The sequence below is a fragment of the Haliotis asinina genome, chromosome 11, assembly GCF_037392515.1.
Source record: "Haliotis asinina isolate JCU_RB_2024 chromosome 11, JCU_Hal_asi_v2, whole genome shotgun sequence".
In the NCBI taxonomy this organism is placed as follows: Eukaryota; Metazoa; Mollusca; class Gastropoda; order Lepetellida; family Haliotidae; genus Haliotis; species Haliotis asinina.
The window spans coordinates 55,189,946-55,201,348 of NC_090290.1; positions in this window are offsets into that span (position 1 = coordinate 55,189,946).

Here is an 11,403-nt window from a genome sequence, read left to right on the forward strand (position 1 = left end):
AGAGGGTATTTTAATCATTACGATTACGTTAACAAGGTGAGTGCTAACAGAACAGGCGTCAGGCAGAACACTATTAAGTGCATAAAAGATCGCGTCAATCGACGAGATGTAATTAGTATATACGATTGTATTTATTGCGCTGTTAATCACGACATACATAGTACATGCAGTAACCTGTTTGTCTCTGATGGGAGAAAGTCGGACAATCCTTACGTTTGTCGCTGGAGTTGGTGGTACAGACAATATACACCATGCTGGACGCTACTTTCCAATTTAATCATGTATTATCACAGCTCACATTTAAATAAAAAATGCTTTGCATAATCGTCAGAATTCTTAGCTTAAATCAGAGTCTTTTGAATAACCAGGCATAGAGAAAGGGGGATTTGAAAATACCTTAAAGAGGTTGTATACAAAATAACAAAATGTCATTAAATTGCTAAATGTGGTGTCAGTTCGTAAAAAAGATGAGGCCAGTTGTGGCACCGTCTGTAAAAGGTAATATGTCAATAAAGGTTCTCTTCAAGCGTACTTACATTTTTCAGTAATTTTTTTTTCTTTGGGTAAAGATATTTCAGTATTCACATGAAATAGAAGAGGAAAAACAATTTTAAGGCACTATGTAGGATCCGACACATTAATTAACTTTAAAAAAACCCATTAAAAATTAGAAAATAATATTGATTCATCAATAAAAAAATGTATGATAACAAGATTTTGTATAAAATGAATGTTTACGTCGTAAATATTTACACTGATTAATAAAAAATAAAAATAAATCTTACCAGAGGGTATCAACATTATCTCCAACTGAAACAGCATACCTAAATCAAATTTGATAAGGGAGATAACTCTTGCCCAGGTTTATCTCAGGATAAATGCTAGTGTGGTCAAAACATAATGAAGCATAGTTAGAAGGGAAATCACTGCGTAAAATTATAAACTAACAGATGCACGTTCTTACTGTCACATCTGGTCGCATACGTTATGCGCACAAAGATATCCAACATTTTAATTAGAAAAATGTTTGTTTTTAAAACCGAGATTTGACGGTATAGGAAACACACGTACATGGTATTATGTTCAATGTAACGATGACATAAAAGACAATGTAGATGGAAAACGTTAGTCAGTTCCGTGGTCAGGGTTATACAGGAAGTGTTCAGATTATTACCGATAGCCTAGCAATCATTGTGTCAACTTGTTATAACGTTGGAGATGTTACAACATCGATGTGGTCTTGGAAAATAGAGAAAGAGGCCTTAAAATCATCAGTCACTGACAAAGGGTTTGAAATTTCTGTGCTGTGTGATTTGGTGTTCTTTGTAATTTCGTCTGAACTTTGAAATTACGGAAACAGGAAACACCAGATACGAAAGGTTGTCACTGAACTCAACGAACAAAACGTGTATATTAGAACAAATAAGATCGTGTAAAGGGTGAACAGTGGCAATATTCTGTGTGTGACAATTTGAGACTTTGGAAGAAATGTATGTTTGTTTCCAAGAAAGCATAATCTCGCTACATTATTACACCATTAATTATAACAGGTAGTGGGTAGACTTCAAAACGATGCACACCAGGAAGAGGGGAGATAACTTTCAAAAGGAACTTATATTGATGTGATTTTAATTAACATTTTCAAAGACTCCTTGTGAGAGCTGGGTAACCTTGTGATTCTCTTGTAACGGTTTCGAGGCCCACGTTGTCCGTTCCTGGTGTTCCGTGCCGTGATGTTGCTGTAATATTGCGAACCTTACTTACTGACTCTTGGTATAATTGCATTCTGCTTGCAAACACTACATATGGCAGATGGACAATCTAGATTCCGTAATGAACGGGACGGTCATCATACAATTGGATCTAAGTATCAAAGGTTATCTTGTACCCAGAAAGGATGCACAGCAAAAATAAGCTGGTTTCCGGAACACTGAAACCGAGAAGAAACGTCATGGAAACCAACATTTCCAGTTGGTTTCCAGGGAGTTTCCTATAGTTTCATTGTGGTTTCCATGCAACTGAAACTGCACCATTTCAGGATGGTTTCCAGTTCGTTTCATTACCCACTCCTCCAAGCGGGATCCAGTTGGTTTCCATGTATGAGTTTATTGTAGGTTTCAACCTGGTTTCCATGTATGAGTTTATTGCAGGTTTCAACCTGGTTTCCATGTATGAGTTTATTGTAGGTTTCAACCTGGTTTCCATGTATGAGTTTATTGCAGGTTTCAACCTGGTTTCCATGTATGAGTTTACTGTAGGTTTCAACCCGGTTTCCGTGTTGCAGTTTCCAACGTAGTTTAATACCTGGTTTCCATGAACTGAAACTTGCTTGCGTCGGCCCTTTACCGGTCCTCCGGAAAAGATGTTGTTTCATGTCTCACATGTAGCAAATCAGGTATTTTATACAATTGAATAATGGTAAAAGGCTTCAGGATGACAAACAACAGAATAGAACACAAATTCATTAAAAGTTTATTTATATTCAACAATATGTTTGTAAACAAATAATATTCGGAATATTCAAGTTAGTAAATGAAACAAAAGCAAGGGAATAATTAGCAGTGAGTACGGAATATTTTTCTTAAACACACTGTAGACCAGCCCATATCACTTGGTTTCCTAGTTTGAAAAATGTTAGCTCTTTCCGCAAGAGAGGAAGAACTGTGTGCTTCTTCTCCTCCGGTCAGTCAATCGTTTCACAGCCTTCCTAGCTGCTTTCCAGCTTCTGAAATTTAGAAAACAAACAGTTTTCAGTACAAACAAGCATTCGTCTACAATATCCATGGCTAGAGAAAAGAAAACGGTCCTTGTCGTCGTTACTGGACATACCGGGTGAGAACTGCTTTCAAAATAGTCGTCTCAAAACAACTTGGGATCAAGTGACAAAATGGCGGCAACCGTGCGTAGGGGCATTGTGGGTAATAAGAAATACCTGATCCTTTTTCGATTGGCAGGCACGAAATCCTTCTCTGACCCAATTTGGATGTGATTTTAAGACAAAGACTGAAAACGACAACTTCAGTACATAAGACTGTTGCTTTTATAAAATGTCACGAGTTCGCGTGCCCATGGATTACCGGTTCATTACTTCTGGTTTTGTCGGTCAACACCTGACTCAGGTAAGTTCTATTGTTTTTACAGCTAGCTAATTATTGATAATAGGAGCCTGTTAAGTGGGGACTGCCCCAATGAAGCCGACACACGAACCCCGACACACTAATGACCTGACACTAATTAGTTGTCAAGTATTTGAACTCTGTGTCAAAGTATGCCAACTATAAATGCTTTTAACGCAAAACTTTACGCACTGCCTCAGTTTATTGTATAATAAACGTATATTCTGCATAAATATCATCATGTAAGTACCGAACTGACAATTGTTTTAATTACTTATACTAATCTTCCTAAATGCTTATACTCTTTCACATTCCCAGGAGTTGGCATTATATATAGCCTGTTTTTTAATATATTGCATCATTTACCTTTTAATTATTAATATATATCTGAACTATTGCTATTACTAAAGTGGCTTTAATTTTATTTATTTTTATACAATATATTTACTGAAAGGAATACAAGCCCGTACACAGCTCAATGATCCAATAAGTTATAATTAATATATAATAAAAGTTTGAGCAATTTTTCTATGCAGAGTCAACTCACCTTTTATTCTTGTATATAAATATCACTGTTTTATTATTTCTTTTCAGATAAAGAAAGCGTCTGATCCTCAATTTGACAAAGCAGACAACCGAAACCTGGACTTGCCCCATTCATCCCAATCTAGAGAAACGGAACTAAGTGTGCTTCGCGCACATAGCTGGGCAAAGGCCATTTATAGCCATTCGTCCTTTCACCATTTGCATGTTTAGTACGCTTATTGTGAAGTTTGTGTGCATGGTAGTTGGAATATGATGCTTCATTACATCATGAATAAACAAGAATGTGAAGGAAAAAAGTGTATAGTTTGATCTTGAATCATCAGTTTGAAGCCACATTTAATATTGTGATATCCACAGAATGAAGCGTCAACATTTTACTTTTGTTGTCTTGTTCATCTAAGCAATGATACGAATCTACTATTCCTTCCCCAGGCACATTCAGATTGAATTATAACACCTCGTGAAAGCTAAGTTTCAGTCAGGAATGGAAACCAACACATGACCATAGCTTCGTGTCAGTTTCCATCACTGGAGCTTAGTGTATCCATTATGGATTCTATTTGGAAACTAGGTCACCCCGTTTTACTGAATGGATACCAAATGGATGTCAGGATGGTAAACAATTACACATTTTATGTTAGTTAGTTCAAAACAGCGCAACGGAAACCAACATGAAACTACATTTTCTACTTTTATGTTGGTTTCCATTTAGTTAGATCTGAGGGTTGCAAATTCCAGGCATGGAAACCAACAAGAAACCCCCGAACTTAGTTTCATTTTGGTTTCCATTTACAGAAATACCAAAATCACATTTCCAAAATGGAATCTAGTTGGAAACTCTGTTAGGGAATGGAAACCAACTGGATTCCGCAATTACCCACATTACGGATGGTTTCCAGGTTTCTGGAAACCAAGTCATTTTTGTAGTGATGAGAAACCCATTAAAAAGAAACGGGTTTGAAAAGAAAACACAATCGGTGCAAAAACACTTTTCAATTTCAAAATTTCAACCTTTAAAGGTGATCAACCTTTAGTTCCTTGAAATATATAGCTCGATTAAGCCATATATACAATTTGGGGTCTCAAACTAGATGCGACAAAACCCTTTCTACATCCCTAAATCACCTCTCCGAGAAGCAATCGATTGTACAGTTGTGACTATATCATGAATATATTTGTTTCAGCAATATTACAGTACGTTTTAAATGTAATCTTTGATACTCTAGATGTAGTAAAGTCCAAAGCTATCCAAAGGCGTCTAAACATGAAATACGCGAAGATTCGTGGTTAGGACGACAGGCCCTCGTGTCATTGCGAGGATTAAAGATTCTTTTTAAAATATGAAATTTTTAGATAACACCTGCCTTGAAACGCTTCACAGTACAATATGTTTAGATATATATGTACTATGAAGTGTTTCAAGTCGGGGATCATCTCAAAATTGTTCATATTTTTTTAAAAGAAGTCTTTAATGACACGAGGGCCTATGGTTAGAACAGGTCCCAGTCACTTATGTCAGAGACGGGAAAGGTTGGGCTGGTTGGTTTTGCAGTTTTAGGGCGACATGGACAAGTAAAAACCCCATTTGCGCCCAACACATTGACATCATTGACCGTATGTAACTGCACTGTAATTTCAAAGGGAATCGGTTAATTAAAGTAAAAGAAACGGCAACGGTATCAATATTACTTTAGATAGATAAATAAGCATATCGAATAACCTCTGCTTAGTGTTACGGATTAACAACCTTAAGTAACCACTTTCATTTCATTAATAAGCAGTAGGTTCATATGACCGAGTGTTAAAATGTTTTAAAACCATACACTTACATCTAAGGTATTCGAGAGTCTGTCTAGATAACATCATATATATTTTCCAGAAGACGAGACAAAATCTAAAACTGCCCGTTGCACAGACCCATACATGATATATTGGGGTCCAAACCTGTTTCTAATGAAAATACATCATCAACCTCAAGTACGGCACTTCTGAGATTGTGTTGAATGTTATTGTGCCCTGGGCATGGAATTAGAAAATGTGCGATATTTTCTGGCGTCTCCGAATTGCAATGGCCACATTTAGAAGAGGCCACCTTGTCTATAATACCCCGTAAGCATTCAGCCCACAGTGTCCAAGTCCAAGTCGTGAAAGAATAACCTCATCACGCCTTTTACGACGACGACTTTTATGACCAGCTTTCAAGGATGGTTAAAGTTTGTACACATGACTTCCGGTATTCTCCGTGTCCCACATCTGTTGCCAACTCATTGTAACAGATTTCAATAAAACATTTTCAAAATCTTTGGGGACTGGTTGAAATTGAAATAAACTACGTTACAGTTGTAAATGTGTTGATCAGTCAATCTCTGTATATTCAAGCCAAAGGGTAATCTGCCATGAGTCCAGTCACACATGACATATTCCACACAATCATTAACAATCTCAGTGACTGCATGATGTTTGTTTTTGGTTTTCATTTTTTGAAAATAATTTCAAAGATACCTGTTGTCGAAGGTGAAGGGACATTTCTGAACACTCAACTTGAAGCGCTGCGACTGGAGTTGTAGCATGCGCCCCAGTACATATTCTTTAGACTGAATTCAAGCTTATTACGGTGACACTTAGCTGCCGACATATAGACCTGGAAACCATAATCAGGTCTTGACAAGATAAGGGCCTTGTACGGCAATAACATAGTTGACCTATCAGCACCCCACTTCGTTTGGGAAATACACCTTGATAAATTGATGATCTTGGTACATGTATTATAAAAATGTGTGATGTGGTAAGACCATGTTAGTCTTTGATCAAAATACACACCAAGAAACTTGAACACTGACACCACTTCCAGTTTATGCTGTCCAAGAAGTAGATTGATGTTATGAGGAATTTTACGTCTAGTGATCATCATTGCCACTGATTTTGATTTGGAAATCTTAAACCCCCACTTTGAACACCATTTACTGACTATGTTTAAGCAGTTTTGTATAGATTCTAAGACAAACTGAAGATTACCAAAACGTCTCCAAAACGATCCGTCATCAGCAAACTGTGCTGCAGCTATGTTTACAGGTACCTCCTCGAAAATGTCATTGATCATGATATTGAATAAAACTGGACTTATTACACTTCCTTGTGGGGTACCGTTTTCAATCATATGCACGCCTGACAGTTCATGACTTATGCGAACTTGAATAGTTCTTTCGGACAGAAAAGACCATATCCACTTGAACGTGTTACCTCTAATTCCAAGTTTCAACAATTTAAAAAGCAAACCATTTCTCCAAATCATGTCGTACGTCTTTTCGATATCCAGGAACACACACAACATGAATTCCTGACTGCATACAATTTTCTGTGCTTCAGTTTCCAGACGTTGATCTATACATGAACGCCCCTTTCGGAATCCTGACTGGACGTGCGTCAGAAGCTCATTCCGTTCAAGATAATAGTTCAGTCAATTAGTAACAATTCTCCCTAACTGGAACTATTATTGCACGTCTTCATGTTCTAGGCAAGGATCCAGAACACCAGCTTAAGTTCAACAGTTCCAGAATAACAGCTAGAGCAGTGTCACTTAACAATTACCACTGAATGGGGCTCATGGTGTGAAGGGATTATCCCAACCTTTTTGATGTACCGCCGGATTAATGAAGCAAAACTATGTGTAATTAGCTAATCTGTTACCGCTGATTAACGTTCGGATACGGAGAGTGAAGCACCGGATTACTGAATCAACAGGTAATGAGTTTACATAGTAAACAAGATTGGTTACAGTTAGCTATCGTTCGGATATCGCGGGAATCGGATTGTCGGGGTCCGGACTAACGCGGCCTGACTGTACGTTTAAACATTTCATAGCATAACTCATCTGCCCCTGGCGCCGAATCATGTGTTCTTGATATGGCTGCCTTAAGTTCATCATGAGTGATAGGTGTATTAGTTTCCAAGCTACTTTCCAACATGGCAGAAGACATTTCGGGCAGAAAATGTGCTTCAAAATGTTTGCTTATATTCTCTGAATTCATGACGGTAATTTTCAAAACTGCTAACAGATTTAAATTGTTCAACAAGAGCAAGAGTTTTTCTCCAGCTTCTCCCATTAACGGTAAGGGTGAATGATTATTACCACCGATCGTTTTCACCTTGGACCGGATACTAGTTAATGATGTAAATCTATTAATACTAGATATATATTCCCTCCATCTTAATCGTATATTACTCCTTACTATACGCTGGGACGGAGCTCGTTTCTTACGAAAAGCAGCTAGGTCACATGGCAAAGATGAATGGCGAACCTTATTATATACCTTTTCCTTGCGATATTTGCTTTTTCACAGCTGTCATTGCACCAGAACTTTGGCGGGAATGACCAGACGATTTTCCAATCGACTCTTCTGCAATTCTGACTGAATGTGTTGTGATATTTTCATTAGACGTATTAACATCACCATTTATCAGATCGGATGTAATATGTTCAGCACGCATGCTAGAAAATAGTGCCCCATCAACCTTCTTAAATTTCCACCGATGTGCACTATCACAAGAATCAAGATCTAATTTTCAGTAAATGCTGGAAAATGGTCACTACCAAACGCATCTACCTGGTATACATCTCAGTTACATTTATCAGCTATTGGTTATGATATCATTGATAGATCTAAGGGAGAAAAGGTCCATTTGCTAAGATCCATGCGGGTCATTTTACCGTCATATTTTAAGAGGACACGATGTGCCTCATCTAGAAACTGTTCAACAATCTGGCCATTATAATCCGTCTTGTTGTTTTCCCAAATTAAATTATGACTGTTAAAGTCACCTCATATAAAATAAGGGCCTCCATTGGGATAAGTTATCTTCAGATATTCATCTACGTTTGGCTTACCTGTATTATAGATATTAACAATAGTAATAACTTTGTCTTCCTCATAATAAATCTTTACTGCTTTAGCCTCATAAACCGTTTTTGGTAATTTATGAACCTGATACAACGAATCAGTCTTATTAAATATAGCACAGCCACCTCTCCGATGACTTTTAGTATTCGGATTGCTGGTTAGTGTATCCTGACGAAGACCAAGATAGCCATTTATTCTAAAATGACTCTCTGGCCATAGAAATGTTTCCTGTACACAAGTAATATCCGGCAGTGGTGTCCTGTTTGATAGAAAATGCTTTAAATTATCCCCATGTGCAATAAGACTTTGAGCATTCCATTGCATTATAGTGAGGAATACTAAAGCCTTATCCATCATTCATCTCAACGTGTACCACCTTCAACAGATCACTAGGAACATCGATGTGAAGATGTATTTTTGCCGCCGACACAAGACGACTCATCTGTTCCTCCTTGGTTGTTGCATTAAATCATCCTGAAATCACCTGAAACAAGAAAGCTAAAAAGGTTTGAGGAGAAGTACTAAGGAATGGATTGGTAATTTGTCGAGAGCTAACTTGAGCTGTATCAGTTGAATTTCATATACTCTGGTTAAAATCAGATTCATCGCACACCCCTTGTATGCAGCGCTGTGTCTAGCACCACAGTTGCACAACACTTAGATACATTTTCTGAACAATTTTCTACATTATGCTCACCACTGCACCTTGGGCATACAGACTTTTTACTTATACATCGGGATGAAACACAGCCAAACTTCTGGCAATTGTAGCATCTAATTGCTGGTGGGATATACAGACGCACACGAAAGGATTGATAATACATCCTAACACGTTCAGGTAAATGTGGTGTTGAGAAAGTAAGTAGAATGGAGGTAGTAACTTCTTTTTCTTTCCCGCGTAAAAGTCTTTGGGCACATTTGACCTTTTGACTCTTCAATTGTTCAACTATCTCATCCTCAGTTACATCTTTGTCAACATTGTAAATAACTCCCTTGGATTCACTCAGAGACTTTGGGACATATCTCTTGACACGAACGTCGCAGATACACGTTGCAAGGTTAAGTTGCTCAGCAGTCCTACAGTGTATCACTGAATCTCCCTTTTCCAGTTTTTTCATATGCTCCGCAACGCTAATACTTTTATGATTTTCCCGAGCCAAAGCAATAAGACTCAAGTTTGTCAAACGTATTCTTGGGTCAACAAAAGTAAAAGTGACAACAAACTTAATACGTAATGACGAAATCGCCTCGTTTACAACTCGATCATCCTCATGTCTTCGTTTCAAACGTTCGGAAATCATCGACACGTACTTCTCTGCAAGTTCAGCATCTGTCGAAGTTGAGGTAGAATGAATATGATCATCCCCATCCCCATCATTGTCGCTCACCATACCCAAATATATCTGTGACTAATTCCAAATGAAAAGTTCACGCAGACACAATGCGCGAAAACTGGAGCCACCTGGTATGGGAAGTCAACGCGACACAACAAACACTCAAATAAGGCAAAATAAGTCAATATTTGACCTTAGGTAACCTACAAACACTTACCTGTATAATATTACTGAAGTAGTAATGAATAAGAAAATATAAACCCAACGAAAGCCCTTACAACAGAGCGGTTAACAAGTACGCCCGACCCTGTCAACAGCCAAAGGCGGTCTCCCAAAGGCGGGAAAATACACTGTCTTGTTGAGTTAACTCCCTTGACTTTGTTCACTGTACAGGATTCTTTGGGTCCTTGCTTGACGCAACCGATCTGATCAACGTTCCAACCATATGACTGCGATCTGTAACTTATCGACTCTGGTGATCAACAGGCAAGTGATTCACATTTTAATTATCGATCTACGTGATTTGGATACAGTGGCATGCTTCAACTACGTCAATGAGACTAATCACACACGATCCCTTTAGTTGCCTCTTACGATAAGAATGATCTGCTGGAATTATTGTGCCCGACCTTTACAGTATCAGTCATTGTGATGTTTATTTCTTCATGAATCGTTTTTGTAAAGTCGTTAGTGTAAAAGTAATACTGATGTGTGTGGTGTGAAACAAAATACAAGTTCAATAAGTTGCGTTACCATCTTGTAGAGGGATCTTGGCGTTGGGATCTGTCTATTCATCTCGGACATATTGGATAACAGTAAGTCTCCATGGTCCTTGGTATAGTGATCTAACTTCAGTTGTTGGTGATCTATAGCCCGTATTTTATATTGTATTGTCGTCTTTAATTACAATATTTTAGTTTGATATGCTAGTTTTAGGTTCATATCTGTAATAGTATAGTGTTTTACTGTCCTTCGATGACAGGTTTTTATGTTTATTTATTTATTGATTGATTTTAATATTGATACAAAACACTGTTCTCGTCACGATATGGCAGCAATACTGTCTCACTCACTACATGAAACGGGCTTGTTAAGGCGTTCTACGTCGCTTTTAGCAGCATCCCAGCAACAACACGTCACCAGATCGGAGCTTCACACATCGAAATAGGGAATCGAACGAGCCAATGCTGTAAACACTACTCTCCGCCACCGCCCCCCAAAAGCCACACCACATTTAATGAAAGCGACAAGACCGTTTTAACAATCTCAAGGAATCTTTGTTGTAATTGTATGATGCCTGTTCTATTGACAAAATACAACCGGGGCTTTAATATGTCTTTGGTACTAGGTCCTCCGTCAGTTAAAATGGTTATTTTACAAACTGACACGACGAACTTCCTGAGTACGTCTGGTTAATGCGGTTTGACGGGAAACAGGCTAGTCAACTGGGTAAATGGAACAGGTCAGCTCCATTGGCTTATTTGTAGTGTAATTGTACGTTTCAGTAAA